Raw genomic sequence first — 20,034 nt, forward strand, 5'->3', positions numbered from 1 at the left:
TTTACGTTACAATTATCTCATTTTCTATGTTAACAGGTAATTATCTGGCCTAGTAATGAGACAAAAGAGAACAGCTCAACTTTTTCAAGCTCATGAAAATTTAAAGTGACCTGGTTCATACAAACAGAAGATTCTGTCTGGCCTTTGAAATGCATGCGGTAAGAGAATCAGAGTTTTACAATGTTGTATCAATAATGTGCAAAAAAAAAGTCCTGAATCAATCCCTCACTTCCTTTCTCCTCACTCACTCGCTGAGTAGTCTTTAGCACGTTCATTGCACACAGACATTAAGGCTATGTAATAAAGGCAGTCCGTACTGCATTGTGCGTTACCATGAAATATAACAGCACCAAGATATTGACGATGAACAAAGCTGATTCATCACACAGCACACAGTATGGATTTAGTTCCTGAAAGCCTGAAAGAGGGAGAAAAAATCATCAGTCTTATGAAATAAAAATTTTGTCTTTTGAAATAAGATGGAAATAAATGGTAACGTAATTGCTGTTTAGGTGTGGAAAGACATTTCAGTTGTAGTTAACTAAAAATCATAGACGTTAACTGGTTAAAATCATTCTTAATGGCGTAATAAACTAGTTAGCTAATAAAAGTTGGTAATTAACTGCCATCTGCGCTCTTCACCTGTGCTATGGCACACCTGCTCATGCCAATTCATCCTCAATTGAAAGCACACCTTTACCTCTCGTGAGTAGCATGCAAGGGGAGTAGTACAGAAATCCTTGTTTATTGGGGTTTTATTTGAGAGAATTTAGTATAGCTCATGGAATAGAAACCCTACTGCCAGCTAGTGATTTGGTGGTGTGATTGCAGGGTGAAAGAGAAACTCCAGTGCTCAAGTATAAATGCTAGTGTCTGCTCTGCGTAGATTTAATGCAGAAACATAAATCAGCCTGCCCAAACAGATATGCACGGTAGTGACCCAATCCAAAGCCACTCTAGCATCATTTGATGATGAGCTGGGAAAATAAAACACTAGACATCAGAAGATATCCGCCGATGCTTGTCAGACATAAGTACGAGACCAGATTCTTCCAGACTTTATTATCATCCATTTCTGTAGTTATAGTAAAAAAAGAGCTAAAAAAGAACAAAAATTAGAAGAGACCAGAAAGGAATGTTATCTTAAAAGTGTGGGTTTGTGTGTGTGTTAGACAGAGAAAGTGGAAAAAGAGAGATCTCTCCATACAAATTAAATCTAAATTGAACAGACAGAATAACATTTTGCCCTTCTCATTAACATCTAAATGAGAAACTTTCTGTTTTATAATCCTCTAAACACTCCAAATACTGTCCAAAAATTCTCTCTCTCTTTCTCTCTCCCTCACTCTTTCTTTCTGTCTGTCTCTCTCCGTTTCAGTCTTTAGTTGATGGTTTTCTATTGCCATTTGCAGACTACAAACCCACAATCACACCATACACACCACCAACATGTAACCACAAGAGAAAGAAAGAGAGAGAGAGCAAATGAGACTGAGTGTCTGATAGAACAGACAGAAAGGAGGAGAAACAGTCAAATGCCCCCCAAAATAAAACAGATGAACAACACTTAAAATAAATGACAGGAAGAAAATTATGAATTGTCATAGCAATTCCAGGAAAGATTATGAAAGAACACCAGAAGGAGGGCAAACTGAAACAGAAGAACAGGTCTATGTTTTCATACATACATTCTAAATGGATTGCTTACAGTTGATACAATGATGTGCATCCTGACATTTATGTCCTGCTGGACTCTGGATGACACTTGCAGTGACATGCGATAACAATGTCATGCCAAACCATGCACATACATACATACATACATACATACATACATACATACATATACACACAAACTTGGTTGGCCCACTCTGTAATCAGTGCCTGTGTTCCTGCCTAAAAGAGTAACATAAACATAAAGTGTGTTTTCTCCCCTCAGACAATCAGCAGTGCTCTAATGACCACCTGTTCCAGCACTGGGGAGTTTTGGGAACATTTAACCGAAAGGAGGAATTGAATTAAATACTCTTGATTCTCTGAACAATAAGCTCAGTGGAGTATAGCAAATTGTTGGTTGGTGCATTGAACTTGGCGATTGAACTGTGTATGATAGCCTGAGATTAAGAGGAAGTGCATGCTTTCTTGCAGGAGGAAGGGTCTTGATGGATGTCTGAGAGCATGCTTGGCCATCATTAGGAATATGTTAAAGAACCTCCCTAAGAACAGGCTCTTGGATGTTGCCAGTGGATCCTTTGGGTGCATCCATGCGTCTGACTTGTTTGTACAATGCATCCCATAGGTGCACCATAAGATTTGGATCTAGGAAGTTTGGATGTCTTTTAATGGACCAAACAGAGAACTTGAATAGAAAACTGTAGCAGAGTGATCTGCATCTCAAGTATATGAAAAGAAAATGCCAGTAGTTTAGGGACATTAGTTTTCTTAACAGTAGTTTCTGTAGTATATCCTCAACAATGGCTTACCCAATGTATTACACAAGCATTTATATACATTTTAGCTGAACACAACTGCTTCAGGGGGCTAAAATTATAGAAAAGAAAAAGAAAGTTAGAGGTAAACATGTCTTTAGGGTCATCCCAGTGGCAGACTGGCCAGCACGGGATTTTTCCCACAAATATATAAAAAATGACTGAAACAATAATTACGCATAAGGATGAGTGCGTCGATTGCACGGGCACTAATTAGTTTGGTCTTTTCCATCAATGTACTGAACCCCCCCAACCTCTTCACTTTTAATTTACGGAAGGGGGATATTGATCCTTTCTCGATGCAGCGAATTTCTCTGAGCAAATTAATAATAATTTCCATGAATGAAAAGGAGGAAGAAGAAAAGGTGGAACTGAAAGTTACGCGAAAATAAGTAAAAGCTTTAGAGGTAAATGCTGTCAAATGCTTCAAATGAACAGATTCAGCCTATAACTGGTCAGGGACAGCGAGGCTGGATCCAGCAGCGCACCACATCCCACATCCCACATCATAATACACTGGCTCATTAAAGTGGAGATTAATTTTTAAAACTACTTACTAGTTTAAAAATATAACACAATACAAAAACATAAAAAAGGGTACAGTAATACAGAAATCAATGCTATTTAAACATATTATCTCAAGTATCACTGAACATATATTGGGTCATATTTGTCAAACAAAGAAGCAAAGGAAAGAACATCAAGACAAACAACATATAAAACTACGTATAAAGACAATAGCACCAGTCTCACAGAGACCCAGGAGGCTTATAAACAGTTTGACAACAAAATGAGACATTTTGGCACTAATGTAATTTTTTTCATTTGTTTATTTCAACAGATGCAAGACAATACTGCCAAAATGTATCATTAACAGGTTGTTAGTCTCTTATTAAGTCACAACAAGGGTGTTAAAAAGCATTCATCATTCAAACTTATTCATATTTCATATCAGTGTTAATTTAGTATAATTTTGAAAGTGCTATAATTCCACCTGGCACAGTTTCATCCCAGTGAAACAATCTGACTACATGCGCAGTGTACGGTGGCCCTGAAGTGCAAAACAAATTAACAAAACTGAAAACAAAATAACAAAACACAAAACAAAATAACAAATTCAAAACCAAATTAACAAAACCCAAAACAAAATTAACAAACTAACATCTGACTGGCCGAGAAGTGCAATACAAATTAACAAAACGGAAAACAAATTAACAAATTCAAAACCAAATAACAAAACCCAAAACTTTTTTTTTCTGGGGGGGTGGGGTTTGTTTTTGTTATTTTGTTTTCGGATTTGTTAATTTGGTTTTGAATTTGTTAATTTGTTTTCCGTTTTGTTAATTTGTATTGCACTTCTCGGCCGATACAAACCGGAAAAGGTAGGTATAGTGAAATGCTTACCGCTAATTGGACGAGACATCTGTCACTCAAGATATACAGGAAGTACTCTAGTAGTGGTAGATTCGTGTGCGTATGAACGTGCAAACATTATTGTGGTTTCAAATATGAAGTTCTTACGGTGGCCGTGAAGTGCAAAACAAATTAACAAAACTGACTTCAGGGCCACCGTAAGAACTTCACAACTTCACTACCATAGCAGTGCCATGAAAAAGTATTTGCCCCTTTCCAATTTTTTTTTCCTTTGCATATTTGTCACATTTGTATAGGTGGAATTTCACCTAAACACTTTATGAGGAAAAGACAAATTGGCCTTTTTGTTTGTGAGATATCATGAACATTTCGCAGGGGGTATCATCATGATGCAATGTAAGATATATCACTCATCAGTGTAAGCTGCAAGTGCAGCAGGTCAGTGATGATGAGCCAGTGCCTGCTGATGGTGACCAACACCTCTCCCCTGATCTACCAGAGCTAAGTTTAAAGAATTGCAATCAAACTGAACAGGTAAGCTGGAATAAAATCAGTAGCAGCATTAACTTGTGCTAATAATTATTATGGTAGTCAATATTAATTCAAAATAATGTTTCTCTGCATTATTTCAAATTAATATTGACTACCATAATAATTAAAACAAGTAACTAGTTTACTAGCGTGAGCTAATGGTGCTACTGATTTTATTTTAGCTTACCTGTTCAGTTTTATTGCCATTCTTTTTAAAATATTGTCTTTATAGTTTTATATGTTGTTTGTCTTGATGTTCTTTCCTTTGTATTTTTGTTTTACTAATATGACCCAATATATGTTCAGTGATACTTCAAATAATATGTTTAAATAGCATTGATTTCTGTATTGTGTTATATTTTTATACTAGTAACTAGATAAAAATGTATCTCTAAATTAATGAGCCAATGTATTATAATGTGGGCTGCTGTATGCCAGGAAGGGCCACTTATTGGTCCCAGTCCGCCCCTGGGTCATCCTATATTGATCTGTTTAAATGAACACACCAACTGGTATTTCATCTAGTTTTGTGCTGATGTCAATTCTGTATGGTAACCTGTTTATCTACCTACTTTATGCAAATTGGGTATTTTTGCATAGGAAATTCTGAAATGAAAGCCAAGAAAACTGCATGTGTAAGGAGAAGATGAAATAAACAACTGACTTTTAAAAAAATAACTGATCAAGTAGAAGGTATCTATTCCATCTCATTGTGATCAGTGGGGGTCTAGGACATTGAGTATGATGGAATCTGGATTTGCATTTGCATATGACCTATGCACATCCTCCCCTATACTTTAAATCATCTCTAGATGAACTTGTAACATATAATACAGAGTGAATGATAATTAAAACAGTGTGATACTGTACAGTATTTTTTAGGGAATAGTGACAAGAAAAAAATCTCTCAGTTGTGTAATAAGGCTTGGGACACAGGTGAGATTTTAGGCAAGTTCACATCTATTCAGCTTTTCAGCACTCTTTCAAAAACTAAAAACAACTGAACAAAACTGGGTCCATCCAGTATTCATAGCTCTCTCTCTTAAAGTTCAAGCTCATGGCATGTGTGTGCAGTAGTTGCTTTGGTGTGTAGCAGATGCTTAAACATAGTGCTCAGTATCTGAACTTTTCTGATTGTATTCTGAACATTCAAAACTTTAAATAGAGCAGGCCAACTGTACTAGACAGCTAGTCTATGGTGGCTCAGAGAGCTAAGGCACTAAGTTACTGATCGTAAGATTGGGGGTTCGATCCACAGCTCCATCAGGTTGCCACTGTTGGGCCCTTGAGCAAGGTCCTTAACCCTATCTGCTCCAGGGGCGCTGTATCATGGCTTACCCCAGTTATGCTGGCATATGCGAAGAAGGAATTTCACTGGGCTATAATGTATATGTGACAAATAAAGGCTTAACTAGCTTAACTTAACAACTGCAATTGACTAACATTTGCAACATTATGTTGTGGTCATTCATTCAATATTATCTCAATGCTGTTTTATTAAAGTACATGCAACTTTCAAAACATGACTTAATATTATTAGTGGTCAGGTTTTGTAATGTATGAGCGACAATACTGCAACCTAATCAAAACTATATAACAATGTTATACAATGTTTGGGAATCTGCCAGATTGGCATCAAAAATACTTCATTGTTTTTGGTCTTAATCGTGACTTTGTTCCACTTTCACTTGGACTCAAGCTTGTCTTCGCCTTGACCTAAATCAAACTCAGATAGTTCTGGTCTTGGATTTGGGAATCTGGACTTTACTTGTTCTACAAGCTTATAATAATTTACATGTACTGTATGAGGAGGCAGCATGATGGAGTTCTCCCTGTTCCTGTGTAGGTTTCTTCAAGGTTCTCCAAATTTCCTTCTAAATCCAGGGAACGTACCAGTAGGATGAATGACTACACTAATTAGCCAGTCGGTGTTAATAAATCTGTTAATATTTATGTGCGTAATGTGGATAAACTGTGGTGTTGCCTTAAATGTTAATAAATACATTAAACACCAGAAATATGGTGAAGATAATTAATTGAGAATAATTGTTTGATGTTTGCACAGTGATGTCCCAACTATCGACGGAATTCAGTAAAACCATCTATTAGAAATTTATTTTCTGCAGGACTTAATTTTTTTTAATTTATTTTTTTTATAGCAGATGTAACCTTTGCTGTGACCTGGTGTGTATTTTCACCAGAATAAGAGTCTTCTGTGCTCTTTATGTAAGAGGCAATGAAACAGCTCCCCTCTGTTTGCGCCGTATAATCACCTAATCTCTAACCAACTCCACCTTCCATACCCGCCCTCTTTCTCTCTCTGTAATATCATATAAGTCAGCCTAGTATGCTGGCCAGAGGAAATGAAATGTTTGTTTCTCCTCCCTCTGGGGTATGTTGCTGCATGTACATGTGAGTTTATGTGTACATGTGTGTGTGTTCGGGGAATAGAGGTGGCACGCGTTTAAACTTCTGTCAGTCTTTCATTAATGCAAGAAGGTGCTGAAAGCTCATGTGTTATTGAGGATATTTTGTATGTGGGTTAGTGCATGTGTGTCAGTGTGAATGCTGGACAGAGAACTGTGCGTGTGTGAGAGGCAAAGAAAAGTGTGTGCCTTTAGAAGTGACGTTGAATTTGTGTGTGTGTCTGTCAAAGTCAGTCAAAGAGTGATGGGAATGTGTGTAGAGAACTTGTGTTTAAATTATATACGTAATAGTTGTTACACAGGAAGGTGTCAATCAAAAAATAATTTCTGTAAAAATAATATGACACACACACACATACACACAGAAGATATTTACTACCAAGATCTGTTTTGTATATTTTTGCCTACATGTCACATCGTTCTGTCTGTCTGCCTGTCTGTTAAATTTTAGGGAGAGCTGTATTTCTTAAAACAACATGCCTGTAAGACACCAACACATTATGGTTGTCCGTTTCTGTCTTGGTCACCCTTGTTGTGGGCTATGTATTACCACAACATACACATACACACCCATGACAGCGTCATAGCCTTGTGTTTGAGCTTTATGTGGCTGGCTACTACTACTCTTACACACACATACACACAATTCCGCCTATGAACTTTTCTCCTGCTGTGTGTTTACAAATTTACAGGAGCTCTGTGGTTGTTTGTGGAATGTGTATAGATGTGGATTGTATATAGACAAAGTGATTATATTAAATGTTAACACATAATTCAAGTAAACCAAGATACTGAATCAGGTCAAATATACACAGCATATATACAGTACATACATATAATTGTTGTACACCTCTCATTAATGGAGTGATTCTGATTAATTCCAAATAAATGTCAGCAGTTTTTGTAGGATTTTCTTTAAATCTTTTTGGTTTCATCCCACTGCTTTACGGGATTGGCAGAATTCTTTTTTTTGTGGATAAAATGTTTTAACTAGGAAACGTCTATAAAAGAATTTCCAAAACATTTGATGTATCATCGAATAGTATGTAGGGTGGAAGTCTCAGTCTCTCATATTTTTTAAATCTGGGCTAGATGGCTAGAAGCGCCTTCTCAAACCTATCCAAACCTGCCAAAATTTTAAATGGTCTGATAAGCAGTGTTGGGGGACGTTACTTTTTAAGGTAACTAATTACATTACAAAATTACTGTCATTAAAAAAAAGAAACAAGTTACATTACAGCGTTACCTTCTGATAAAAGTAACTAGTTCGAGTACTTTTCCATTACAGAAAATGAAAACTCCTTTGTGATTCCTCATGCATGTTGTTTTAGTCAAGACCTTTATAATTATTCTACCATCATCACTCAGCGAAATTTGGCCCATAATCTGTAAACTACTAATACCCCTGTCTAACCTACGCGGTTTTGCGTGGTGGCCGTACGTACGGTTCATCATGATTCACGCGTGTTTTGGCGCTGTGATTACGTTTCCATCTTTCTACGCATCGGTCCTCGCAGAGGTTGCAGAACTTCGCGAAACGCTGGGTGGACATTCGCGGCGGCTCACAGTGCCTAACACCGCTTCTCAGCGCGAGTCAAACAGTATAGTGGTATAACAGCAGGAATAACAGGGCTGCACGTTATCGGGGGCGGGACTTGTAGGATGACTTTCACACACACACACAACCCAACAAAAGTAGACCCAGAAAATTAGACCCAACAAAAGTACAAAAGTACATATGTTTGGTGCAAACGAAGACAAATTAACCCCCCTTAGAGCAGCATCTCAACAGTGAAGCATGGTGGTGGCAATATTATAGGCCTATAGTGCTGGACAACCATGAATAGCTGCAAATGGCAATCTTATGTCACACAAAAGGCACAGCATTATAACATCCAAAATCACAAACCAGGTCCCTTACCAGGTACAAATCTGGCCTTTACAGAGCTTAGAACTAAATCTTATCAAAAATTTAGTGGATGACTACAAGAATTCTGGGCACAGGAAACATCTGAAGCATTCTTGAGGAATGGAATAAAATTTACAAATCAAAATGTGATAAACAGGTAAATTCTTATCTAAACAAAGAATAAGCACTGTACTACAAACAAAAGGTTTTTTTTGTGTGTGTAATGATATAGGTCCATCATACTGGCTTAATTTTTTTTACATTTTCCATAAAATGTACAATTATGACTTAACAAGACTCCTTTTTTGCCCCAGCAGAACCATGTGCATTTTAGTCTGAATATGTCATACGGCCCAGTTTTATAATAAACTACTTAAAAAAAGGACCAGTGACTGGAAAAGAAAACAAATACTAGAACAACTTAAACAGGGGACTAGACTAGTCAGAGTAAGACAAAAACGGAACCTAAACCAAGTGATCACCAGCGCAAGGAGATGGACTTCCCAGCTGGGCAGCGAAGTGGTTTGACATTGTCAGAAGCAACATCCTCATTGGGGCGGGGTGGAGGAGTGAGGATATCAACTGGGCAGGGAGGCAAAATGACGTCACCAGCCGGGAGGGATGGGGTGGCAAAAATGTCCTCATGCAAGAAAGGGGTCGATTGGACACAAAAAGCCTTGTCTGCTGCTTGTGAGATTCAATTCAAGTTCAGTAGGGCAACTCAACCATCCACCAAAAGTCACTGACTGGGTAAGGAGGGCATTAGCAAAAGGTCATGAGTAGCTCTAACAGAAACCTTCACTCTCTTGGGAAGGCAGGGAAAGACTGAGGAAGTGCCGATCAAAGAGTTTCTGCTGGCAAGCAATTTGGGCATTGGTCTTGTCCCTTGTTTAAGTCTGTCCAGGCCTTAAAATACAGGAGAGCAAGAAACTGAAGAAGATTAAAAAAACAATTTGACAATTGCGTGATTAATTTTTGATATGAAAAACTGTTACACACTTTTGCGCCATCACTTAGGCTTATCTCTACTTTCAGAGTCAGTGGTAAGTAGTGATAAATCAGTTTCCATCAAGTAGTGATAAATCAGTTACTATAAATTACTACAGTTACCATAAACAAAGGCATACTTAAAAAATACTTTCCTTAAATGTACAATTTTGTGAAAATATTTGAGCTCTTCTTAACATTTCCGATCTGCTTCTTTCACACCTCTGCGAAACCGTTTTTATTTTATGTACACTCTTCAGAAATTTGAAGAGTGTGTACTGTACAGTGTAACACACATTAGACAAATTTCTGACAGGTATAAATCCCTACTGTACAGTATAGTACAGGGGACAGGGTTTTATCCCTCACCCCTAACCTTTGCCTCTATTTACAAAACTGGTGCCCAACCATGCCCCTCCCATCACATGGTCATGTCATGTCATTCGTGGAGGAAAGTTTATAAAGGACATATTCAACCTTTCTTTAATTTAATTAGGGTGTGTGTGTGGAGAGGTGTGTCAAATTTGAGATCAACAGTTGCAGCAAAATAACACCTATATAAGAATGAATCAGTAAATACAAATGTAGAATGGTTGTGATCATGAATATTTAGATGTATGTCCTCATATATATATATAAACATTTTCACAGTTTATGGTCTTAACATGAACATAAGTACTGAGTCACAATACAAAAAGTATCAGTCATGGTGATTTACGTAGCATCATTTCCGGGCAACGCTTTAGAGGAACTGACTGTCACTTAAAGAGTATGAAGGTGTGTGTGTGTGTGTGTATGTGTGTGTAGGTTATTCTTGTGTTGTTATGAGAGAGAATGTTAGTGATTATGGCTTTAGACGTAACCACACTAGGGTTTAAACCGCCACACATGGAAATGCCTGTGGTCTGTGTGTGTGTTTTGTGTTGTGGGTTTCTGTGTTCATCTATATATGGTTGTGTCTGCTTTTACTGATTTTTTTTTTGTTTGAGGATGTCTATATGTTTATATGTGTTTAGTGTTTAGGGTGCATGATTGAAAAGTAGTGTGTGTGTGTGTTCGTGCACGTGCACATTTTTAAATCTGTTTCCCTCTAAATAGTCAAGCATTATGCACGGTGGAGCCAAGCACACACCCCAACTGTCACTCTTTCTCTCTGTCTATCTGTATTTGTCTCTCTCCATGTTTATTCCACCTTTTCCTTTTTTTTTTTTTTTTACAGACAGAACACATGCAAGGAAAATACATCTATTTATTCACTTCAGTAACCACCTTATCGTGGGTGGAGCCACACTGGGACTAGGGCCGATACCAGGAACACTCTGCTTAACACAGCCCACACTAGATACCTATAGATGAGCAGTAACTGACCTGCATGATTTCTCTTCTTTCTTCATAAAACTCTTGGAAGTACTGTATGCAACATCTTGTCATGGGTGGCAGCACATCATTAAATCCCAGACCGAGTTACCCTGGCAAGATCATTCTCTGTCTCTTCCGCTCTGATTTCACAACACACACACACACACACACACACACACACACACACACACACACACACACACACACACACACACACAATTCTGCAGAATTTCTGGACAATCGTCATTCACTCCTCATAATGCTGATGGCATTTCTCTTCATAGAAACCATTCGAGGGATTGTTGAGTCGTTTTTTTCCTCTTATGATTAAACCATAGCAACTTGCTCTTGCTTTCAGTCACCCTCAGTTCTCTCTCACATTTTCTGTGTTATCTCTAGGGTTAGTCTTGTCGCTGCCCACATCAGATTTTAACCACTCCTTTCTAAACAGGGTTTTATCTTGATAGTATTCTTAGACCTTTTTGTACTGGCATCAGGATTTATTTTTTTTTTGATGGTGACTGCATGGAACCTTTGTAAGTCTTTTTTGTAAGTCTCTAACTCTGAATAAGGGCGTCTACTAGATGCTTTTTATATTTTTATATGTTCACGTTATTTCAAAATGTACCAAATTTGGTTTTTAGATTTAGAACTCTAAACCAAATTCTTTTTATCCAAAATTAAATAAATACTTAAAAAAATTATTTGTCCATTGTCTGAAAGGGTTCATTGTGTAATGTTCACAGTTATGACACAGGTAAAAGCAATGCACACACGATCAAGATTCTTAAATTTGAGACATCAAGAACTTTTTGGAGCATCTAAGGCTGCATCTTTTTTTCTTTCTTTGGCTTTAAGGCTATATATATATTTGCTGAAAAAATATAAGTTTGTTTATTCATTATCTACACCAATTGCCCTATGGGGGCTCTTTAAGTGTGTGTGCTTATGCCCTGCAATAGGTTTGGCATGCCATCCAGTGTACCCATTGCAGGGCACAAGCACACGACCTATGACACACCCAATCATACAGTATGGCCAATTTGGAAATACCGATCAACCTACCCTGTAGGTCTTTGGACTGGGGGAGGAAACTGGAGGACCAGGAGGGAACTCACAAAGCCCAGTGAGCAGAGGCGAGGTTCAAACCCCCAACCCTGAAAAAAGTAGTAAAAATATGTGGATAAAAACTATCCTTTTGCTATTCACCCGGTTTTGATTTACCTAAATAAAATAAAACTAAATTTTACCGTCTGACTGAATTCCCCAGCATTTAATCAGCTACACGACTAATTAATATTTTTTATTATTAAATACAGGCCATTAGTCGACGTTACTGGTTATTGAAGTATTAGATGTTATAGCTGAACTATTCTACAATATTATCAGTTATGTCCAAGCTGGAAAGGATGATGAAATTATATCTGCTCTAGTTATGTAAATTGACTGATATACTTTTTTTTGTTTCCAGGATGTTTTTGTAAAATTAAGTGGCTGCTATGCCAAAATATCCTAGTTTTATTTTAGCTGTGGATGGAAGCTCTTTTCTAAAAGTTTTGTAAAGATTTTGTGTGAACTTACTGGTGTTTAAGTCAAGTCCTTTATCTTTTACAAACTAGCACAATAAGCCTACTAACAGTAGCTTTTTTTTTCTCTTTAGGACTCAACAACAGCTGTTATTGTCCGAAACTTACATATGTACATATTATTATGAAAGTAAAATACACTACCTGGTTAAAAAGGAAAAATGTCACTGCTTCAAAAGGGTAAAATTATTTGACTACATCCAGCAAAATATGACCTAAGAAGATTTGAAACTATGTGATTTGATTTTGGAACTGCCCAATGCATTTTTATAACCTGGAATGATAGTGCTAAATTTTGTAGAAAGTAAAGTGTTGAATGAATCATGAATGTGCATTATCAGAGATTACATAAAATTGTAATTTAAAAAAATCTGTAGAAATCACTGTTATACAGTAGAGCATAAAGATTGGATTTCAGCGCAGTGAAAAATGGTCATGTGGTCTGATGAGTCCAGATTGACCTTACCCCAGAGCGCAGCAGGATAAGAAAGTTTGCCCATGAAATGATGGACTTATCATGCATAGTACCCACTGTACAAGCTCCTGGAGACAGTGGTATAATCTGGTGTTGCTTAAGTTGATCAGGTCTAAACTAAGCAATGTTCAGTTAGCTGACTACCTGAATGTACTGAAGAACACATGAACTGGCCACCACATTGTGTGCTGTTATTAAAGATAATGGTAGTCAAATAAAATCTTGCAGAGTGTCCATTTTTGACCAGGCCATGTATGGTCCCCGCGAGCCAATTTTGGATAAGAGATTAAAGATGTATGGATGTATGGATGTATATACAGTATGGCAGCGTAAAAGCTTTGTGAATTGTCCACATTGTCATTTCAGATAGGATATTCAGATATAATAATCATATGTCAATAATCAGTAGAGTAAAAAATAGCATTCGTTTTTTGGTAAATGAGGAGATTATTGCTAGATGATTATGGGAGGTAGTTTGTTCCTGGCAGTAGGAGTTTGCTGTGATTGGCTGCAGGAGTAGTATTGGCGGTCTTAACAGGCGTGGCCTGCTTAATGATGGTGTGCATGTGTTTGATCTGGTCTGGCTTGGTTATTTGGAGAGCATGGGGATCGTTTGGTTCAGAGTGTAATTAGAGCATTGGGGTTAGCAAAAGCATAATCAAAGCAGTCTGGGTGCTGAACGAGAAGCGAGTACAGACACACACACACATATACATACAACAAGCTATAATTTAGTGCAATGGCAAATAAACCCCTGATTGTAAGATAGGGGGAGGATGTAAAAAAAAGAGATAAATAATCTTTTAAAAAGAGTACATTAAAATGTATGCCCCAAAAGCCAAACGAATGCGGTATGGGTGTGGGCGTATTAAGCGCATGGCTCCATATGTTTCCAGGGAATATAGGATGTAGTGCTGCTGCTGCTTTCTCTCTTTTTCTATCCACAATCTCTCTTATTCAAACAGACACACACACAAATAGTTTTTAGAAAAATTTTAAGCCATAGTCATTCCAGATTTTTTCCAAATGTAAACATTAGATGTAAATAAAATTTAAATGTTATTTAAAATAATATTAATAGCAAATATCCTGTATATCTAAAGGTTAAATCTAAATGTTAAATATTGAAATAGTAAGGGAAAACACACCACAACCAGGCAGTGTTGCTTTAGTGATTAGGCATACAATTATGAATTGGTTTTGGAGAGAGGTATAAATGTAGCAATATCTAGTAACACATGTTTTTAGCTTAACTAGTGCGACATATGCATTATATAAGTATATAAGCACCTAACCAATCAATCTCACTTGTCTTTTTTAACATCCCATTCCAGATTTAGTCCTTTGCTGTTATAATAAGAAGGTTTTCCAGTAGATTTAGAACATGGCAGGGATCTGCCCAATCTGCCACAAGAGCATTAGTGTGGCTTGGCATGTAGTCTGCGTTCCAATTTATTTGTAAAGTTGTTAAGTTGAGGTCAAGGTTCTGTAAAAACCACTTGTGTTCATCCACTCCAACTTTGGCAAACCATATTCACTTTGTGCACATGGGCATTGTCATGCTGCAGCATGGTTGGGACTGTTATTTCCAGTAAAGGGAAATCTCTATGCTATGGAATATAAAGACATTCTAAACAATTGCCTGCTTTCAACATTGTAGCAATAATTTGGGTAATGTCTGCTCATGAGTTTGTTCTGGTGGCTATAAACGCTAATGCATATTTACATTTAACAATAAAAATAATCATTTAACAACTATAAATTACAATTATTCGTACGATTATTAATTAACATAATATACATATACATTTAAAATGTACATGTAATAAGTTAATATTTAAATTTTACATGCATTTAATATGCACTGATTTTATTCTTTTTGTATTAGTGAATTTAACGTTTTATATTTAGCCTCCAATAGAAGTGAAAAGTGTTTAGCATTAGTAGTCATAAAATTCATTTAATAGCAAAAAAATTTAAAATTCTGTTTCTGTTCCATAGGTATTCTAGTTCACCAAATTAAGCATGTTAGAAACCCTTGTGGCTTTGGCCATTTGTTGTAGACCTAAGCTCTGGCAGAACAAACTGAACACACAGTTCCCTCAAAAAAGGAGTGCTATACTGAACACAAACACACCAGGCCACTTCACAAAGGAATTTAAGGCTTTTGATATATGAAATTTTTTGATAATGATGATGATGATGATACTGATCATCTGTTTTCTGTTGCTCTGTCCAATGCAGTTGACACCTCATCAGTCAAAACTACATTTCTGCCATTTATATAATATATCATTGTTTATTTTATTTTAAAATAATAAGATGTAATTAAAAAAAAAAAAAAAATGCTATTACAAGTAAGTTGTGGACGAACATTTCATAATGTCTGCCCTTCTCCCCAGATGGATTAACCAAACTTTTGTGAGTTGCAAGTCATAAAATTAAATTCTGTGTCCCAAACATCATATTAAGCTCTAAGTAGTATGTCTAAGTATTAATAATACCACTGGTGTGCTGACATAATATTTACTATGGCAGTATTCAACCCAAGCATTTTTGACCCATAGGATATAATTATCTGCAGCAGTTATCATCATCTCTTCAATACTAGAAGAATATTATGGCATATACCTTTACTCAGAGGTTAATGTGTGTGATTCCCCTATAAAATTAACACAACATATGCTTTTAAAATAACCTGTAGGACCACCTTCCAGTCTGTCAGATCACCATGGAATGGAATCCCATACAACCTTAACTTTTTCTAATTTCCTTAAAATGCTAGCACTTATCTCTGATATCCTTCCATTCATGAGCATTTTTTTTTACAGCATCTGTTTTTGCTATGGCTGTTCTGACTCAACTGTACTTGTCAATTAAATTAGAAGAAAACTACTTGCAAGACCTGTTTTTCGATTTTTTGCCTACTAGTGCATGGCTTCTGTCACCACTGGTGCATTGTGACCCACACAATTGATTTTGTAGTTGCTGCTCCCAAAATATGCCTTCAGATTATAATTTATGGCAAATCCCTTGTGTGCTACACCATCCACAAGCCTGGCTCCAGCAAAGGATTGGAGTCCTTACAGGTACAAGCTAGTTAGTTAGTTAGTTAGTCAGTTAGTTAGTTAAGCTATTATTTGTTACATATAAAATACATTACAGTGAAATGGTTCCATTGAATATCCCAGCATAGAAAATTGGTGTCAAAGCACATAGTCACTAATGATACAGCACACCTGGAGCAGACAGGGTTAAAAGCCAAAGCACAAAAAAACTATGTAAACGTTTTTAAACATATATTTTGTTTAAATGATTGTATTTGCAGCCCACACTATAGGTATTAGTGCTCTAAGGCTCATACATACACTACACCGCCTCAACCCCCCAACAAGGTTTGTTCCTCTGAGACTCTTGTGTTGACTTTTGTGTTCTACATGAGTTCTGTGTTCATTATTTCTGTTGCTCTTTTCTTTACTTCCTGTTTATCATTAAGTTCAGGTGTTCCTAATTTCTATGGAAATTACAGTCATTATTTGCATCCATGCTTTTCTCAGTATAATTGCTTGTGTTGGTTTCAATGTTGAGTATGTTTGCGATTAGTGTTAAGCCTCATGGTTGGATTTACATCTTGTTTTGTTTCTTAGTTTCATGCTAGCATACTCTAAGGCTCTTAGCCACAGTCCACTGCCTCAGACCAGAGCCTTGGTGCTGCTTTGTGTTTTGTTTAGATCTTTATTTATCTGCCTGCACTTGAACCCTTATCCACGTCAGTCTATGACAATGATGATATTAATAATGTTTCATTAAATAATAATAATAATGCAGTTTTAATAATAAAAATAACATACTCTTTTCAGACAGCTTTATTATCCTGTCAGTAATGCACAAAGAATACTGTCTTCATTACCTCTTCAATGGATCGTCAGAAACTACCACAAAACTTTGGTGAACAGCATCTCATATAAAATAAATGTTTTAAACAAAAAGTGGTATGGTGACTTTAATTTCATAAAGCTTTAAGAAAACTTCATAACTTTGCAAATGAACTTTGCAATCATTGTTTGTTTCAGAGTATTTTCTCAGGACCTATGGAATATTTAGAGGAAGAAGTGGTCAATTTCTGCATTAATTTGATTAACACTTAGTGGTAGTCCCTTTTCATTAATTTTTTTAATACATCTTAGGTTTGATTAGATTATTTGTTGCATAAATAGCTTTTAAAGAGACTTTATTTCATGGTATATTGAAATATGGATATTGTGTTTCTTCTTTTTATCAAATTTTTCTTCATGATCTTTTTAAATGATAACTTTTAAATGACTTCACTATGTTTTGTTTGTTATTTGAATTACTTTTGTCTTCAACTGTTTATGTGCGTTTGACCCCTATATGATATAAATTTAGTCTTAAAAAAGTGCGGGTGAAGAAAGTGGGTGTGTTTTACGCGTACTGGAAGCGAGTGTATTCAGACTGAATTCAGCACTAAATTCATACCGCTTAACCTTCCATGGAAAATCACACCATGCTAAAGTGGCTAAAAGTACACATAATGAGAGGCATCTGTAGTCTGCTGAGGGCTTCTAAAAGACTTTTCTTGTACTGTGAATATTTGCAGTTGAGAGAAATAAAGCCCCCAATTCTTTTCTGTGGGAATATTTGCTCTAGTGGGCAGCAAATTTCCGGCCATTTTTTTTTGTACCTAAATGCAGTTCTATGTTCACACAAGGTAGCATTTTCTAGAAAACACTGCACTGGCCAGAGGACACTTGACCACATTTAAAACATAGGCAGTTAACTGCATGGCTCTGCCAATTAGCTAGTCGACAGTCTTCCAATTCTAATTATTTATATTCAAAAGATTTTTAATGATAAGCAAACACATTCAGTTAAATATTTAGCAAGGTCTTAGCAAGAGAATGCTGGTTACAAGAGAATGCTGGTGTTCTAGATTTAACATGTGCTTAAAGTAGTCTGTCTCAGTGCAGTCAATGACCAAGAAATTATTGGATAATAAACTATTTTGCGCTGCCTATAGAAAATCTTTTCATGCCACCCCTCCACCTTGCTTCTCCATTTTTCTTGTCTACATCGGCAGACCTATGTGAAAGGGTTTTGCGGAAAGGTTCCTGAGAAAAAAAATAAAGTTTGGTGGAGGATGACACCAAATGTGCAAATATTTCAGACATGTTTTCTGTAGGGGCTGCTGCAGTGGCCTCTACCTCATTAACATCGCCAATGTTTGTACAGCCTCATCAGGCACATGTAGAAGAGCAGGTGTTTGTCCATGGAGAAGAACATGTGTGTATTGTAATCATGAGGGGCAGACTGAGTAGGAGCAGGAGGAGAGGATAGATGAGTCACTAAAAAGCAGCTTCAGGACCTTGTGTGTGAGTGTGTGTGTGTGTGTGTGTGTGTGTGTGTGTTTCAAAAAAAGATTCATGGATTTTAAAAAAGGTTCATTAAACCTAAAGGTAAGTGTTTCAAGCCTTTTCTGATTTTATTTTTGATGATTATGGCTCATGAAAATAAAAAAATCCAGTAATTCAAAATATTATGATGTTTCTGAAGAAATTCTAAAAACTATGCTCATTTTCGCATTTCTTCATTATAAATCCTGATTTGACTGATCTATTGATATTTTGAAATACACTGTATATACAGTAGGTGGTGTCCAACTAGACCAATTCTGTATTGTAGTGGCACCAGTCCAGTACATCTTTTGACTTTTACATTTTGTCCTATTTTACAGTGTAACAGTTTACCCATTATCACATAGAGCTCAATATGTACTGTATGCTGTTTTCTGTGTTGTCCATTCCGAATTTATCCCTGTGAAGACTATGCAGATTATGCAGACTATGTAGGGAAGCTGTTTAATGTCAAGCTCTAAAGTGGTTGATCATCTTAGAATCTCAGTGTTCTGTCATTTTTAAAAGCAGAGACCTGGTTTCTTCTGGTACACAAGCACTCAAATTAACATGCCACTCGGCAGTATCACTTTTTTACTTTTAAATGGGGTATGCTGTATGGACCAGTATTACTTCAGGTCAATCATCATCATACAGAGTCATCAATACAGAGACTATAAAGATAAGGAAAATATCATGCATCACAGTTAACGGGATATACTGTTGCTAAGATATAAACACAGAGGCGCTGGTGAATTTCTCCAATTTTTTCTCACTCAAATACAAAAATACAAGTTTCAGTTTCCTACTTTCATGGTAAATTCAGTACAGCTTAAATGTTTACGCACAGTAGTCAGGATGGTTTTTAATAAAGTTCAATAAATTTTTTTTGAACTTGTGTGTGGCCAGACTTGAAAAGGCTTTTGTGGTTTATAATTGACACTTTCATTGTCAACTATAGACCAGTATCTTGGTAAGCACCTAAAGCTCATTTGTGCCTGTGGGGAGCAATGGCAAGGCCATCCTATAGAATCTCACAGAAATGCCAATGCGGCACATCTCGCCAAAAAACCCTGTCAGTGCTGGCAATAATAGAAAAACACCAGAACACTGTGCAATACAGTCCACTTGCCCTGTGGTCCAGTAGGAAAAGATCCCAAGGATGCTATTCCAGCCTCCAAACTGGCCAGTCCTCCAGAGGGCATTTTCCCCTGAACTGAAAAGTTAAAAAAAAGTTTAAACTGAGGCCTGAAAACATGGGCTAAGTCAAGCCTGTATGATAAAAAGTAGATGTATTATCCTGACAGTCAAAGTTTATTGGTGCTCAAAATTTCACTATGTTTCTGCTCTTATTGACCTGGGGCAGTGCAGTATGTTAAGTATAAAGAAATGTCTAAATGTTCCTACTATTCCTATTATAGACTCCAAGATATGAATCCAAGACTTATCCTCACCCGATTAGGAGGTGGAAGGATTAAGGCATGCAT

The sequence above is a fragment of the Clarias gariepinus genome, chromosome 19, assembly GCF_024256425.1.
Source record: "Clarias gariepinus isolate MV-2021 ecotype Netherlands chromosome 19, CGAR_prim_01v2, whole genome shotgun sequence".
Taxonomy (NCBI): domain Eukaryota; kingdom Metazoa; phylum Chordata; class Actinopteri; order Siluriformes; family Clariidae; genus Clarias; species Clarias gariepinus.